The 17585-nt window shown below is 39.5% G+C and overlaps 1 protein-coding gene across 6 annotated transcripts in view; it reads left to right on the top strand.

Annotated features, from left to right (window-relative positions):
* Window positions 1–17585, top strand: part of RBPJ (recombination signal binding protein for immunoglobulin kappa J region) — a 219135-nt gene that overhangs the window by 153507 nt on the left and 48043 nt on the right. The window lies entirely within an intron of this gene.

Raw genomic sequence — 17585 nt, 5'->3', positions numbered from 1 at the left:
AGAAAGCACTTCCCACACATTTAGGAGTAGAAGAAAGAGCGTATGTTAGGTATGATTTCAGTGTACTTCTGATAATTAAAAACAAGTCAGAAATCACTCTTTAAGAATGAAGATTGGCTGCTTTGAGAACTATCTTTTAGATTCTGAAGATAACAAAGTTTAAAAAATATTGAGTAAATGGCAGTATATTACAATATTGTTTTGCAGTTCTATGAGAACCCCATCTCCAGTATGAACCTAATTGAAAAGTAGAATATACTGTGTCAGTAATTGTCATGAAAATCAGAGTCTCTTCCTTTTGAAAAATATACACAATCAAGTCAGTTTACCTTGTACTATTGAATCGTTAGGGGTTTGTATGGAGAGTATGCAGATGAGAAAAGTGTGCATTTATTCTTTTTCAAGATGCCAGAGTCGCTGCTTAAATGAAGTGTACAGCTTTCCTGACGGAGAACTCATCAGTGTAGCCAGATCTCACACATCTCAGCTGGCGAGTTCCGAGGTTTGTTAGCTGATGAACAGAAAGAGGGAAGTGCCAGTAAAATAGTGGCAGCTTCCAAGTCCTCAGTTGTTGCTTTAACAACTATCATGTCAGCATGTAGACTGAAAATGTGCTCTTTGTGTTTTATAACAATGGGAGGATGAAGGTGACTAAGGTAAGCAGCTAAGTTAATCAAGTGCACATGAAATTTAGCTTTTTCAAATCAAAACTCTTTTATTGAAATTCCTGTGGAAAAACTAAGACATATAAGTATATATTAAACAAGGGTGACCTGGAACAGGTAGACTCAACCCCCTCCCCCCCAAACTTTCCCTCCATCATACAAATTTTGTTTTGTTGATTCCCATACCCCCACCCCTGGGACTGTGACTAGTCCTAGGAAGGACTCAGTAAATATTTGTCAAATAAATGAACTTTTGATAATACTAGATGTTTAAGGTATCTGTACTGTGCTGGCAGATTGGGCTATTCTCTCATTTACCTAACTTTTAATTACATATGGAGAGACTGAGCAGACATTTAAGGAAGTAATCTTATTCTTTTAAATCATCTTAATTTTTACAGTTTTATAATCACAGACCTATTTTGTGAGTTGGGGTTTGCAAGTCTAAAGTGAAAATCTGAGTGCGTCATAACTAACATTGGAGGAATGTCATCCTTCGTCTTCACATAGCTCTCCAGTTTGTTAGACTGAACGTTCCTATGTGACAGACACAGACAGGCTGAAGCTCTGGAGTAATGATGGAAGGGTTGGAGTGTTTTGTTAGGAAGACCTGGATTCTAGGGGAACAAAACTTGGAAATAGTTTATGAACTTATTCAACAGATTTTTCCCACCATGGTAGATATTCAAGTGTGAAACTTTTCATAGGGTAAGAATGATTGTAATCTGTGCTCATATCCCACAGAAGAAAAGCTGTTATTTGAATTGAAACAGGCATTGATGGATAACCAGGGAAAAAAAAATTAGAATGACAAGTTCAAATTTATATTTAGCATTGAGAATCTCTTAAACTTAGATGCTACTACCATTTAAAAGCCCAGAAATTAATTTGTTAACCACATCAGTATTAGCAGCTTATGTGTAATAGGTGTTATTTAGCATGTGATTATTCTTACTACAATAAAAAGTTGCCTGGCTGAAACTGCTGGAAGTACACGTGGCACTATGCAGGTTTTCCCATATTAAATAGAACATTCTTAGGTTTTATTGAGCCGAAAACACCAGCCAAGAGACTGGCCTTGGGGAAAGGAGTCTAAACTAAGGGGGGAGGGGGTGTGGAAGAAAGGGGTGGGCTGGAAGAATTTACTTGCGCTCTAGGCAAAAGGGTGGGAGCAGGTATAGCAGGGCCAGCAGAGCCTGGATAACGAAATAGCCACTCAGGTGGCCTGGCTGGGGCAGCAGCTCGAAAGCCCGTGTATAAACAAGAGGGGGTTGGTTCCTGGAGTTAGATGGTGCCTGGCTAAAAGATTCTGTGTCAATAGTCACCTGGAAATTAATCCAGAATTCCAACAGGCAAAACCAGAATGTGAGAAGTCTTACTACACTTTTGTCATTTCCTCTCACTCTCGAGGTAGTTGTAGTTCAATTTAGAACATCAAGAAACATTTTTATCATTTGCCCCTTTTCATTCAGTTCTTTCAATGATCGATGATCTTGATGATTGCTGATGTCTGCATGATTTTAATTATGGTTAAATGGACCTTTTATGTTCAGGGCATTGTCCCCTGTGGCTGTGAAGGCTTATTCATAGGCGGTTGTGTCCTGCAGAGGAAGGAAGTCTGAGGATTGCAGTTAGGTGATGAGAGATGTTTCAGTGTTACCAGTCACTAGTGAGATTTTTTTTTTTAATTTTATTTATTGCTTTTACAGAGGGCTACGTAGGGGTGGAGAGCAAGAAGTATCAGTTCATAGTTGCTTCACTGTAGTTGTCCATTGCTTGTTGTATGTGCCCTGACCAGGGAAGCCCAGGGTTTGAAACTGGTGACCGCAGCATTCCAGGTAATGAGGATTTCCATTTATTTGAAGAGTAGCTTCTTCTGGAAAGGTATAGGTAGCTATGTAGTTCAGTCTGTTCAGCAAGCATTAATGTTACTGGGACTTGATTTATGGATCTACACAATTGAGAGAAGCAAAAGGTATAACAATAAAAAAAGGCAAAGTATTGAATCAACTTGTAATCGTTTTCTAAATGAGCTTATTTCTGCTGGTGACTAACTAAAAGGTAACTATGTACACAGATAGGCATCTAAATGAGAGGTACTTTCTATGGAAACAAAAGAAAATAATTAGTGATTAATATAAATTATAAATGCACTTTCTGAGTCTGTAAGGCTGTCAGGCCAGAATTCTAGATGCAAGGCATGTTGTTGGCAGGAAGGCAGGCAGTGACTGGCTCCCCTGGTCTGCATTGAGTACATCTCTGGTGATGTCAGGTGCTCAGGCTTACAGAGCATCAGTTCTGGAGAGTGTTTAAGCACCAGATGTTGTGGCAATTTCTTTGATGCTTATCCAGTCACTTAGCTGCACTTTAATTCCAAGTCAGAGAATGCTAGAAAAATGCAACATTAGTTTGGAGAGTTATAGCCAAATATTTAGGAAAATAAAAAAAGAATTCAGAATGTAATACAGTTTACAGGTGAAAAAGGAAACTTTAAAGACAGTTAACTGAACTACAATCTGTTACTTATAAATATGCATTATAGTTTCTATTGAAACAGTTTTTCTCTAAAATCATTATTTTTATCAAGTATTATCAAATAAAGACTTACTTATTGCATATGTCTAGTTCAATAAATTTGGTCTGATTATTTGTGTAAATAAAACAAGAATAGAAATTGATCATATAGGCTCTCCAAACATGACATTCTAGTCATGGCCTTGGAAATAAAGCCAGTTTTCAATTGTGTCTTGTTTTCAAATGAACAGATTCTCACTGAATTTTTGTAAATAACCGTATTGCCATGAAAATAATAATACTCATTAAGAGTTTCCAAAATCTGAAGGGATCAGGTGGGCAGAAAAAATATAAATGATAGTGGTATAATTGACCAGATTGGTCTAGGTCGTTAGGTAACAGGATTAGCAATGTTTCAAACAAAAGAGCATAAAATTAATTATCCTCAGTCATTTGATCCCGTAATTAATCTTTTATTGTGATCATTTGCTAGTATTTCAAGATTCTAATTATTCTTTAGAGTTTTATAAATCTTTATCTAGTTTAAAGGTATAATCTGAAAATTTATTCTTAGAAACCTGTATTTTAGAATGTCTTTTCCATGGATCTTTCTGAAGATGAAACATATTTGCAAAAACATCCAAGTAAAACAATGACTATATAAATGACCAAAAAAAACCCCCCTTAAAATGACATGTGATAGATCTGATTACACTGGGGAACAATTTTTTTTTCATTTTCGGTTGCATAAGGTTTTAGAACTGTTTCTATATATTTTTGCATTGCTGATTCCAAATCTGAAATTTGTTTTTTGGTGCATGATCTAGTTTTTATGCAACTTTGATTTCTTTTTGTTACAGTTAATGGCATGCATTGGTTTTTAAATTGGAGTTAAAAGGCAACGACTCTTAGATTGAACATAAACATAAGGCAATTTTATAAACATCACTTTTACATAATTGTAGTTGTTTTTAAATGTAAAATATTATTATCTGAGAAAAAACCCCTCTTATTGTGTTTTAAGATTGAATCATAGCTTCTTTGAGTAGGTGTAAATGTAAGAATAGTCCTGACAGGCCTGACCTGTGGTGGCGCAGTGGATAAAGCGTCGACCTGGAAATGCTGAGGTCGCCGGTTCGAAACCCTGGGCTTGCCTGGTCAAGGCACATATGGGAGTTGATGCTTCCTGCTTCTCCCCCTCCCCCTTCTCTCTCTGTGTCTCTTCTCCCTCTCTCTCTCCTTTCTAAAATGAATAAATTAAAAAAAAAAAAAGTCCTGACACCTTCTGTTATATATGTGGCTGTTACACACTTCAATGTCAAAGGCGTTATATTTCATCATTTGTGACACGTGCATATATTGCCTATTTTCAAGTTCCCCTTGGCGATCAAGACAAGAATTGGGCTCCTCATACTGTGTGTCATAATTTTGAGGAAATGCTTCGGACTGGACAAAAGGAAAATGCAAAGGAATGCTTTTTGGTATTCCCATGGTTTGGCGTGAACCTAAGGACCACAGCAGTGACTGTTATTTCTGTCTGATCCATACAAAGGGCATCGGCAAGAAGAAATGGCATATGATCACATATCCTAATATTCTTGCAGCAATATGACCTATCCCACACTCTGAGACACTCCTGGTTCCAGTTTCAATGGTTTTATTTCTTCTAAGGACGAAGAAAGTGAACATGGTAATCAAGTGTATTTTGATAAGATGCATGAGGAAATGGTTGTAGAATCTGAAGGGTCTTCTTCTGATGCCAAGCAGTCATTAACCCTTCAACAGTATAGCCAATCTGAATTGAATGACTAGTACGAATGACATAAAAATTGTCCTCGACTTTCTGAAGTATGAGGAGCATAACTGGATCATTTTTGTGGATCTTAAAATGGTAAATGTCCTGCTAGGACAACAGAGAGGTTTCACAAAGTATTCTTGCTTTCTGTGTTTGTGGGACAGCTGAGCTCAGGAGAAACACTGGACACAGAAGGAGTGGCCGGAACATGAAGCTCTGGAAGTAGGGATGCAAAATATTGTGAATGAACCTGTAGTTAATCGAGATAGGATCATTTTTCCCCCACTTCACATCAAACTTGGCTTAATGAAGCAGTTTGTTCTGGCTTTGAATAGAGAAAGTGAATGCTTTCAACATATTATATCTGCTTTTCCTGCCTTGTCTTCGAGAAGATAAAAGCAGGCGTATTCGATGGACCTCAAATTTGAACCCTCATACGTGACAAAGAATTTGCCAGGAAGATGAATAAGGAAGAGAAAGCAGCAGGGCAGTCTTTTGTGGCAGTTACAAAGAACTAACTTCCTTGGCAACAAAAAAGCAGAAAACTGTGAACTTCTGGTTCAAAGGATGCTGTTGGCTTTCCGTGACATTGGATGTAACATTAGCGTTAAGATTCACTTCCTGAACAGTCACCTTGATAAGTTTCCCAAAAATCTTGGCACTGTTAGTGATGAGCAGACTACTGCTGGAGCATCAAAGGAGATTGTCCTCAACAAGTACATGAACGCAAGAGCTACAAACGCAAATTTTTGCCTGAATAGAATTTAAATAAGTTTTGCTCAAATTTTATGATTAAAATAAGTGTTTTCATATGTTCTATTTTGAAATTGTAAACAAATTCTGATGCAGTCATATCTTTTAGTGTATTAGTATATTTACTGCATTATATAAATTATTATATTTTCACAAAGATGATGCTTAAGAAGACATTCTACTTCATTATGTTAAACTAAATGTTGAAAATTTACAATAAGATGAAAACCTAAAATCTTGAATTGCAAAAAACCTGTAGCTTACAGAGAAAAACTAATGTCAGATTTGAGATCAGCACACTCGAATTAGGTAAGAAAAAGTGTTTTTGTGGATGCAACAAAAATTTTGTTCCCCAGTGTTATGTAATGCCATTGACAAAGAAATTTGCTTTTTCTCTAATGTAACATTTTGAAATAATTAGAATTACAAATAAAAATATTATATATCTATAAAATACATAATTATTATTTCTTTATTTAACAAATCTTCCCATATAATTTTAGTATATCAGATAGGCCTTATTAGTTTATTATTTCTGTTTCATGAGGCGAGAACGAATCTCTGAGTTATTCCAGGGGCCCATTGAAATAACCCAAAACCATTTAATTTCAGGTTAAGAAAGTGTCCTTTACAACTTGAACCCTGAGAATTTGAAACAGTATAAATTATCCATTTACCTAAAGTGACAATAAAAGATAAACAAATACACAGGTTACCTATTAGTAAAACCTTAGTTCCTAGAATTGAGATAATTGTTTTCTTGTGTAAATCAAGTACCTGCTTAAGACTATAAAATAACAACTATTTTAATAAAATGTAGAATCTGTGCTTTCTAGGCAGAAAACTTTTTCATGATGTTCTATCTGGAGCAGAACAATAAATACAGGAAAAAGCTGGCTTTTTAACATAAAAAAGAAAACTGGTTTTTCATCAGTTTACTTTTGATATTTAAATTTGCTTATTTAAATGAATTCTAATCTTATTCAGCTTTACTATATATAACATTCCCCTTTTTATTTTTTATTTTTTAATTTTTTTGTATTTTTCTGAAGTTGGAAATGGGGAAGTAGTCAGACAGACTCCCGCATGCGCCCGACCGGGATCCACCTGGCATGCCCACCAGGGGGCGATGCTCTGCCCATCTGGGGCGTCGCTCTGTCAAAACCATAGCCATTCTAGCACCTGAGGCAGAGGCCACAGAGCCATCCTCAGTGCCTGGGCCAACTTTGCTCCAATGGAGCCTTGGCTGCGGGAGGGAAAGAAAGAGACAGAGAGGAAGGAGAGGGGGAGGGGTGGAAAAGCAGATGGGTGCTTCTCCTGTGTGCCCTGGCCAGAAATCGAACCCGGACTCCTGCACGTCAGGCCAATGCTCTACCACTGAGCCAACTGGCCAGGGCCAACATTCCTCTTTTTTAAAGATTTCTCTTTATAAACCTTCTGTAACTTTCCTTGTCCACTTTAGGGGATCTCTTCCTACTCATTCAGAAATAATCAGCTTAGGACAAATATCTCTCAAAATATATCTATACCTTAGACCCACGAAGCTTGCTTCATAAAAATATTTTCCTGCTAGTCCAAATTTAAAAGAGTGAGAAAGATTCTGAACAATTCTTATCATTGTTAGTAAGGTCATCCCGTTATACAAAAGGAAATGTGCACAGCATGACTGGTGGTGGCAGTGGATAGAGCTTAGACTTGGAACACTTGAGGTCCCAGGTTCGAAACCCCAAAGTCAGCAGCTTGAGCCTAGGATTATCCATGTGATCCCAAGGTCCAAAGTCACAGGCTTGGCTTGAACACCATCTGCATTCTTCCCCCCCCCCCCCTTCTAGTCAGGCCATATACAAGAAGCAATCAGTACAGTGAACAACTAAAGCAACTATGAGTTCCTCCTTCTCACACTCTTTCTCTCCCTGCCTCCCTCCCTGCCTGTCTCTCTCATGAAAAAAAAAAAAGTATGCAGGTCAACCTTGTTTACTTGTTTAAGCTATCCGGTGTTTTGTGGGTGGGGCAGGGGAAGTTTTGGAGTTTTAACTTAATTTAAATTGCTTTCAGCCAATCAAGGCTGGGTGGGACAGATGTTCCTAAGGCATTGGTTGGGGAGGGGGTAGAACAAGCAGTAATTACATGCAGTGGCCACAAGATGTCACTATGATTTGAATTATCTCAGACAAAGATGAACTAGAAAGACAGTTAATTATGGGCATCTCCTCAAACCTACCAGTCTGATGAAGGATGAGGGATTCTCTCCATCACATTCATGGTGTGAAGGTGGAACTTACTCCGGAGAGACACTGAAGGAACAATCCTTCATCCCATTTGGGGTGTCACTTATAGCTGCTTTCCTGCGGCAGTACCCCAGTAACACCGTGAGCTTCTACCACAAGGTGCAGGTTTGCACAGTCCAGGGTATCAGAGGGGTAGAAACAGGAGGAGCACACTGGGGGCCGGATGAGCATCAGGGGCGTTCTGAGGGTGTCACAGGGCAATTCAGGAGAGCAACAGCCCTTTCTGCTTCTTCAGAGCTTGATCCCTTGTTTGGGTGCCAAAATGTTAAACTAAAAATCTTTACCTCCCATGGCTGAAAGTATTTTTTGTAAGTAAAGTTTTACTGAGTCAAAAAAACTAGCCAAAAGACCAGTCCTGGGCTTGGAGTTGAAATCACCAGCAGCATGGCTAGGAGAAAAAAACGGGTGTTCACCATACCCGAGTTCTTCTGTAAGCCTTTTTTATACATCAGGTAGCGGGAACAGGAGAGAAGGAGGTCTTCTGAAAGAATTGAAATGAACTCTGTAGAGAAGGGGGTGGTGGACAGTGAGGCAGGGCCTGTAGAAGAAATGGCTGCTTTTTTAGCATCCCGAAAGCCCACATGTAAACCTGTACTCCAGGTGGGGCCCCTGGAGTAAGGTGGTGCCTGGCTGAGATCACCTTCCGAAGTAGCCACCTGTAAATGAGTACAGAATTCCAGCAGGCAGAACAGCAGTGTGAGAAGCCTTTTGTTACAGTTCTCTTTCACTCTCCAGCCACTGTAATTTAAGTTAGAATATTTCAGAATTTTTTTCTTATCAACTATCAGTTAGTTATAGACTCAAAAAAAAAAAAAGCCAAGTATATGAAGGAATGTAAATGTCTAAGGGCTCCTTTTCAGGTGTATTGTTTGTGTAAGGTATTTTTCCCCGCCGAGAAGGAAGGAACAGGTTTCGGAGCCACCAAGTGTGGTAAGTTCAAAAGGCTTTATTCAGTTCAAAGCGTTCCCCGGACGAGACTCACTGGCATGCAAGATGGAGGTCAGGAAAAAATCGCACATGGAGAGACCACGTGGGTATATTTAAAAAGCGGTCCCTCTAGGGAAGTCGGGCTAATATGACGTAGAGAAATCTTACTGGCTGACAGTCAGTCACTTTTGTTTCCAAGGAGTCCTAGGAAGTTTCTTTTTGGCGCGCTTGACTGTGGGTGGTCCTAGCCAAAGTTCCCAGGCCTAGGTTCCCCACGTGACCATCCCTCTATCCACCGACCTTACAGTTTGTATCCTCATTTAGATCTTGATACCAGTTTATCACAAAATTTGTTAGAAACCGGATTATCTCTTTGACATGTCAGCATGTCTCAGCAACACACTTTGCTGCTGTTGAGCAAGCACAGCGGTAACCGGTGGCCTTCTAGCTTTGCGGGAGAATGTCAACGTAAGACACGCTTAAATCTGTACAGGATTTTTTTAAATTGTGGGTATTTTTTTATATAATAGAAATTTAGTGGGTGACACTGATCAATAAGAGCACATAGGTTTCAGGTAAACATCTCTATAGCATCTGAACTGCGGATTGTGTTGTGTGTCCATCAAAGTCAACTCATTTTCCATCATCATGTATTTGTTGTCCCTCTTTACTGTAAATCTATAGACAAGTTTTATTCATTTATTTGAACCACACGGACAATAAATAGCCAGAAAACAAAATCTCAACAGATTAATAATATGCTCCAGAGAAGGACAGTTTTGCACCTTACTTTGTACATACAGTCAAAGGAGGAGGCAGGGGGTTACATGGGATCCATTGCTAATAGATTAGGGAGGTGGGAGAAAGCAAAGCAAGTAAGGGGGACGCTCTGGGGTTGGATAAAAAGTGAAACAAATAGACTTTACGTGCTTTTTTTTACATTTGTGGGTATAGGATAGTTAGCTGTTAATTAACTTGATAAAAATGAGAGGTTTTGTGGTTGCCTGCTCTGGTGCAGTGGGAAGGGATCCAGAAAAAAGGAAGTTGTGTTGACATTCAAAGGTATGTTGTCGCGGGTGCAGAGACAGTATGTTGCCTGCATACTGTCTGGAACATGAGATTCTTCCATGGAGATGTAAGAAAAGCATCTTGGGACTCGCGCACGGGAGGATGAGGTATAGTGGTAAGATTTATTAAAGGTGGAGCAAACACAAAGGACTGTCTCCATAGTGTTCACCCATGACCAGGTAGCTTGATTAGGCTCATCTTGCTGTGGGAGAAGTCCACTCTTGTCTTGACAAAGGCCAGAAGAAGGGCCAGGGTCAAGAAGTCCTCTGCCATTGGCCCAGCATCGGCAGGCTTCTGAAGCTGCCATAGTTTAGTTCATGCCAAAGCTTGGTCTAGCTCAGTCTCTGTCCCCATCTGGCTAGATTGGTCTGTGTTCCTGGCTGCGCTCCAGCCTGGCACTGCATGGTGGCACCCGGCCTGCAGAGCTGCAGTGCAGAGAGAACATGCATGAATAAGTGGGCAAATGCATGCTATGCTAACAAGAGGGGCTTTTGTTAAGCTTTGGTTATATTACCTTGAGCTTGGGAGAGAGGGGCTTTCTTTCAAACTAACCAATCACTTTTGTAATTCTTCGCAGGCCTGTGCTGAGTCCTCCTGCTATCCAATCCTTTTCCTAGACCTGGGGTTCTATGTCTCTTAACCAATCAGATTATTTTCTCAGGCTAGATACCTCCCCTTTATGGTTGCCATCTTGGTTCCTACTTGGGCATAGGCCCAGTAGAGGAATTTTTACTTTATCATTATACCTGTTCCTAGGTAATCCCAGGTAATGGCTTGGAGAGCATGCTTTGGGGATTAAGTTTCCTCCACAGAGGTCCCCTGGGAAGCTGTGAATGTTAGAGTTTCCTGGTAAGTCAGGCTTGGTGTCTGACTCAGCTCCCTAGTTTATTAGGCTTAATGTTAGGCTTAATGTTTGATTTCATATGCTCCCTTCCTTTATTGATACTAATTAGCTACCTACACAAACAGACAGGCTCAGTTAAGGTAAACATTGACCTTTGTCAGGAAAGATACCAGCCTAGGACATGACTACCTACCATGACTTGCTTTTTAGTTAGGAAGTTTTAATGTCAGACCATCCTGTGTGGTTACTTTAGATCTCTGAGTTTGTAAGGCCACCATGCAGACCTCCCAGAGCTTGTCAGATTTAGTATGTGGCCCCTTTTTTGTCCACAAGAAATAGATATTTTCATTAATGAAGAAAATCATTTTAGCATTTTGGACTTGGTAAAATAGTTTTTTTCTCACTGTAAAATTTGTAAAAATATCAGCTCATTTGGAGGACTATTTATAATTTTTTCTCCATTGTAGAAAATAAATAACTAGACATTTCAGATCAGCTTGCTCATAATCATTGTTAAATTCAAAATAGTTGATCTGAATAATATAGTTCCAGAGTTACAGTTTCATGTTATTTTTTTTGTTAGTTTTTTAGTGTTTTAACAGATAGCTTATTATGGTTCATTCTTTAATGAGTACATACTATATACTGACCTGCATTTGAAAACTTCATGTTAATGTTGTACATACTTGAGTTAATTTTAATACAAGTAATACAAGCTTATAGCTTTGGCCGTATCTTTCAAATGTACACTTCTATTAAAAATAAAAAGTACTGTCCAGCATACAAGTTATGGCCTAAAAAGTCCACTGTGCATCTCCAGTTTATTGTGGTAATAGGTTGGCATTTTCTTCATTGCCGGGATACTTAAAGTTGAAAGGCTCTGAATTTATTCCCTAGAGCTTGTTAATAGAATCAGGTTTTCTTGGTTTATTTACCCTTATGGCATTGTTTTATATTCTCTAATTACGTTATTACAGCATTTCATTCTTGGGAGTAAACAGGTTTGGTTTGCTGAGCAAGAGTTTACAAGTTAAGAAGTGTTTTTTCTGAAACATTAATATTTTTTCACATAAGTGATTTAATGGAAAAAACATGTTGGCATTAATATATCAGTGATTTAGGAAAAAATAAAGTCATTATTTTGGGAAGGGAAAGGGAATAAATGACTTAAGCATCAGAGTATGGCTTCCTTATATATTTATATGTTGGTCTTGTTATCTTCAACCTTAGTGTGGTCAGTGTGTAATCAGAAGTAGGGAAGTCCTACCTGGTGGCATTCTGGACTTCGGGTTTTACTTCTAAGATTGAAATGATGCCTACCTCTTAGAGATTGTTAATGAGAATTAAATGAGAGCATATAAAGGAAATATATTGTTTGTTGCATTCTGCTTATCTGTTTGGTGTTAAACAAAATTTAACTTCCTGGCAGAATGTCTTTTTATTAAAGAAAGGGTTTATTAGGCTTTGCTAGCGAAGAAAGCAAGCCTGTCTGTGTCACCAGCAGCACGGCTAGGTGGGAAGGACAGTGCGTCCCTTATCCTGTAGTTCTGCAAGGCCTTCTATGCATCAGGTAGAGGGGAGAAAGAAGCAGTTCTGAGGGAATAGAGGGGATGCAGAAGGGAATCTGGGCTGGGGGACAGGCAAAGCGCAGGTGGAGTAAGAAGTGGAGGCTGCTGGCTCTGGGGCTGGGCTGCACCGGGCTAGTCTCTCTTTTTAGATAATCCCAGGTACTGTATTAGCCACCTGGAAGTTAATTTAGCAATTCCAGCACCCACTGAGGAGCGGGAGCAGTCTTTTGTTGGTTGTGCTGTACAGTAGTTAACTGATTAACCCCATTTTCTCTTCCTTCCATCCTCTGACCTGCTGAAATTTAATTTAAGACATCTCAGAATTTTCTCCTGTCATTTGCTACACGGGTGTACCTGGGAGAGGTTGCAGGTTCAGTTCCAGACCACCACAGTAAAGAGACTTGTAATCTTTTCGCTGGGGGGAGGGTCTTGCCTTTAATTTGTAAAAAAAAAATAAAGTAAGCTATGGAGTGTGCAATAAAATGATGTGTGCCTGTATATGAGGCCAATTTAACAAGCTATGACTATGAAAAGTAGTGAGAGTTTCATCTAACTTTATAGAATTAGAGAATGGACATAGAGGAGATATCTGGGAATACATTGACGGCATTTTTCAATGAATTGCTTGCGATGGAAGGCAAGAATGAGGGAAAGAGATTGATGATGCTAATATTGTAGAAAAGAGAGACCACAGGTTTTAAAGGAACATGCATGTGTAGAAATTGGTGAAAGGGAAATAAGTTGCTACAAAGGGAGCTCATCTCTAAGGAAAACTAGCCTGTTTCTTAGTTACACAATTTGGTGTAGGGCAGTTGACTAGACAAGTCTACCTAGTAAGTTAGCTCTGTAACGCAACAGCTTTGCAGTTTGCATCACTTCAAATAGCACAGTAAAATACCAAGTATATACATAAAATGAATGACCCAAACTAAAGTTACGTCTGCATCTACCAATGTAGACTTCACCCTTGTTTTCCTCATTGCTACCCTCAAACTCTCAAGGCTTTTGCTCCTATAGTGGTGTTTTTCCACCAGAAGTTATTGATGATCGATACTTTTAATCACTTCACAGTGATTGTCAACTTAGAACCGTTCTTTTGCCTGTGCCAAGCAGAATGGTAGTGGAGGGTGAGGCTCCCGCAGTGCCGCCCAAGGCAGGGCAGGGTGCTGTCAGGTCGTGCGCGTCAGCCCCTGGGCCCAGGTCGTGTGACCCCTCCCAGCGCCCAGCGCCTCCCGTGAGGCTCGCTGGCGGCCTGCTGTGGCAGTGCCCGACAGGTTAATGGCTCAGATTCACTTTGGCAGAAAGCCATCCTTTAAGCTTTGAATTGTGGTTGAGACCACTTCTTCAGAGTGGTTTTTAGCTTTACCGCAAATGTAGGTTTGATTATTATAATATGACATGTGATAACAGAAAGCTAACTTACAATTCAGAAGAAGCATATTGTTTTGGGTATTAACACTCAAGCGGAGAGGCGTTTCCTTATTCATGCGGCGGTGTTATTAGAAATGTTTTGGAAAGCTCTTCCCCATTCTGGACATACGAGTTTTGACCATTTTATTATTTTTGCTTATTGAATATTCTCCCTTTTAACTCAGTGTCCTGTTTTACATGTTTTAGAATAATTGTTTAAAATTTTTGTCCTCTTAGTGACAGGTTTCTTTGAAACATCTTAACTCCTTACAAACCTGAACTATATACTATAGCTTTTTCTTTATGCATTGGACCTTACTTGGGCTATAGAAATCCATAAATATTATGATTGACATTCTTTAAAAGGAAAGTAAAAGCCAGATGCACTGCTGAATTTAAATATACCAAGCTATGTGTTAGAGCTGTGTGTTAGAAATGAGCCAGACATGGTTGATGAAGATTGGGCTGCTACTGTGTCTGTAATTTCTACCATCAAAAAATGAAGACTGCAAAACCTCTTCGTTAAATCAAAGATGTCTGTGTAGATTCTTGGTCCTTTTCAACTCAGAAAAAATGCACGTTGTAGAAAATGATCAACAGTGTAAGCCCTAAAGTCATGATACTTTCATAGTTCCCACTACGGCCGTAACATACTCCCCTTGTTCAGGGAAAACGCTAGGGTGATTGTCAACTTTAGGACGTATGTGTGTGCACGTTCATGTGTGTCCGTGTACTTAGAGGTATGGAACAGCCACGGTGCGGCTCCCGTAGCAGATGTTTTTAGATTTCCTGAATTTTTGTATTTATGACCTTAGACAATTTTCTCACCTTTTAGTAATCAAAGAAAAATTTATCCTTTAGATAATTTAGTCAGTAGCTGAGGTTATTAGGAAGACAAGGAAGGTTTTTTTTCAGGGTTTCTGTTAACCCCCTCACTTAAGCAAACCAAATCTCTGCTGTATCATAGAAAGATTTAGGATCAGCCAGACCAGGCAGTGGCACAGTGGATAGAGTATCGGACTGGGACGCGGAGGGGAGGACCCAGGTTCGAAACCCCGAGGTTGCCGGTTTGAGCACGGGCTCACCAGCTTGAGCTTGGGTCGCTGGCTTGAGTGTGGGATCCTAGACATGACCCTATGGCCTTTGGCCCGAGCCCAAAGGTCGCTGGCTTGAGCAAGGCATCACTCGCTCTGCTGTAGCCCCCTGGTCAAGGCACATATGAGAAAGCAATCAGTGAACAACTAAGGTGCCACAGTGAAGAATTGATGCTTCTCATCTCCCCCTTCCTGTCTGTTCCTCTCTGTCCAACTCTGTCACAAAAAAGAAAAAAAAAAATTTAGGATCATTTAGTGCATTTTATAATTCTATCATAAAAATTTATTCTCTGGGCACCCTCTTCACACAGAATTGCATTCTAACTCAATGCAGAGTATATAGAAAATCATGAACATACTCGAGTTACATTTTAAACTAAATTTACCATTTTGTGTACTTGGGTAAGGTAGTTTGTAAGCTGATATCCTCATCTGTGTGTGGAGGATAATGGCACCTACAATAGCACCTACCTTATAAGATTGGTGTCTGTATGGAGTGAGAGAACGCATGGACAGTATGTAGCCTAATGATGGCCCTCCAGTAGCTGCTATTGCAGTGTATTTGATACGGATAGGGACCATGTTTTTGTCTTTTTTTTTTTTTTAAGGTGAGAGGAGGTAAGATAGGCATACTCCCGCATGTGCCCTTACTGAGATCTACCTGGCAACGCCATCTAGGGCGGATGCTGGAGTACCTACCAAGCTATTCTCAGTGCCTGAGGCTGACGCACTCCAATGGAGCTATGTTCAAACCAGTCCAACACTGGCTGCGGGAAGGGAAGGGGGAGAGGAAGTGGGGGGAGAAGCAGGTGGTCGCTTCTCTTCTGTGCCCTGGTCGGGAATCTATATGCTGCCGGGCTGATGCTCTATCAACTGAGCCACGGGCCAGGGCCAGTGTGCTTTCCATTTATAGAAAAACTGCAAGAATACTGCAAAGAAGGTCACCCAGATAACAGTGTTAATGTTTGTACTACATTTGCTTTATCCAAACTCTGTATATCTACACACATACACTAAGCCACACACACACTTGACCATCATGCTCTAAATTCTAAAGCTAGTGTTTCTAAAAATAAGGGCATTTTTTAATAACCTCTGTACAGTTATCAAAACCAAAGAATTAAAAATTGATATAATTCTGCTTTCTAATCTGCTGGGGTTTTTTTCAGGTTTTATCAGTTGTCTGAATGTTCTTTATAACAGAAGTAAATTCTGGGTAGTATGTTGTATTCAGTTATCATGGTCTTCAGTCTCTTTTAATCTGCACCATTTCCTCAGATTTTTTTTGCTTTTCATCACTTTGATGCTTTTAAAAGTATAGTTGAGTTATTTTGTTGATTGTTCCACAGTTTAGGTTTATATTTCCTCATGTTTGAATCCAAGCTCTGCATTTTTGGAAGGGGAATAGCATAGAAGTGATACGTTGCTTGGAGGCATTTGATGTCAGTTTGTCCCAATCGGTCTCTTGATACAGGAAATTGGAGTAGTTTGCTTCTTGTCTCATTGCTGTCTCTTACTGAAGCCATCTGTCAGTTTTAAGATGCATATTTTCATATAAGATCTTTATATGTAAGATTTATGAATGTCATTGTTCTCACAACTCAGCTGTACCATCTGGATAACAAAGCTTGTGGCTATTGCGGATTCCTCGTGGGAAAATCTCTGCCCGGGTCTGGATTTTTGGATAGGTATCCCTAATCTGGTAATAATACTGGAGAGACCCAAAAAGCCAGCTACTGGGAAGAGCTGCACGTGATGGTCTCAGTCACCCTGCCATTTATGTCTTTCTACTCTTCCTGCTTCTCTCTCTCTCTCTTTTAAATGTTTATCTTAGAGAGAGAGAAAGGAATACAGATCTGTTCCTTTATGTACCCTGACTGGGAATCGAACCTGCAGCGCTAACCAACCAACCTGTTCAACCAGGACCACTCTTCCTGCTTCTAGACACAAAATGCTGGTCAGTCGGTTACAAAGTTAAGTTGTTTTTTTTCTAATTGAAAAAGAAAGGGTAGAATACGTGAACTTTAAAACTTAAGGAAACAGTACTTTTCAGATGTTCTACCCAGTATAGGAAAAAGAAGAGGAGCATGTAATAATCTACCTGACAGGGCCAGTTGCAAGCACGGCATGACTCTGAAATCTACCCCATAGGATATTTGTTCTGTTCATGAAACATGTTACTCATATGTGATAGTCCCAGAGAAGACATCATGTCTTGATCATCTTGGTTATAGTGGCCAAGGAAAATTTTAATCAGTGTTACTATTTAATGTGATTTTTAGGCTAAGAGTAGGTTCAAAACTAGTACTTGAAGTACAACAAAAGCTAACAAGGTCTTGCTCAAAATTGTGTGACTTCATAGGCTGTTTTCTACCATGGGTAGAGAGAATGAATAAGCTTTTCAAAGTAAAGGTAAATTCCATATTTACTTAAAAATATATATTTCAGTTGGTCATTCACCTCTTTAGTCATATTCAATAGGTGCAATACAGTTTTTTCTAAAATTTTTGCTTTTATAAATCATATAGATGAACATCTTAAACATATGTTATTGTCCCATTTTTACTAATAGTATGTAAATTCCATTAAGGCAGTGGTCCCCAACCCCCGGGCCACGGACCGGTACCAGTCTGTGGGCCGTTTCGTACCGGTCTGCAGA

The sequence above is a fragment of the Saccopteryx bilineata genome, chromosome 5 (assembly GCF_036850765.1).
Source record: "Saccopteryx bilineata isolate mSacBil1 chromosome 5, mSacBil1_pri_phased_curated, whole genome shotgun sequence".
Classification (NCBI taxonomy): domain Eukaryota; kingdom Metazoa; phylum Chordata; class Mammalia; order Chiroptera; family Emballonuridae; genus Saccopteryx; species Saccopteryx bilineata.
The sequence above is the reverse complement of the archived record's forward strand: the minus strand, read 5'-3'. Positions and strand labels throughout refer to the sequence as shown.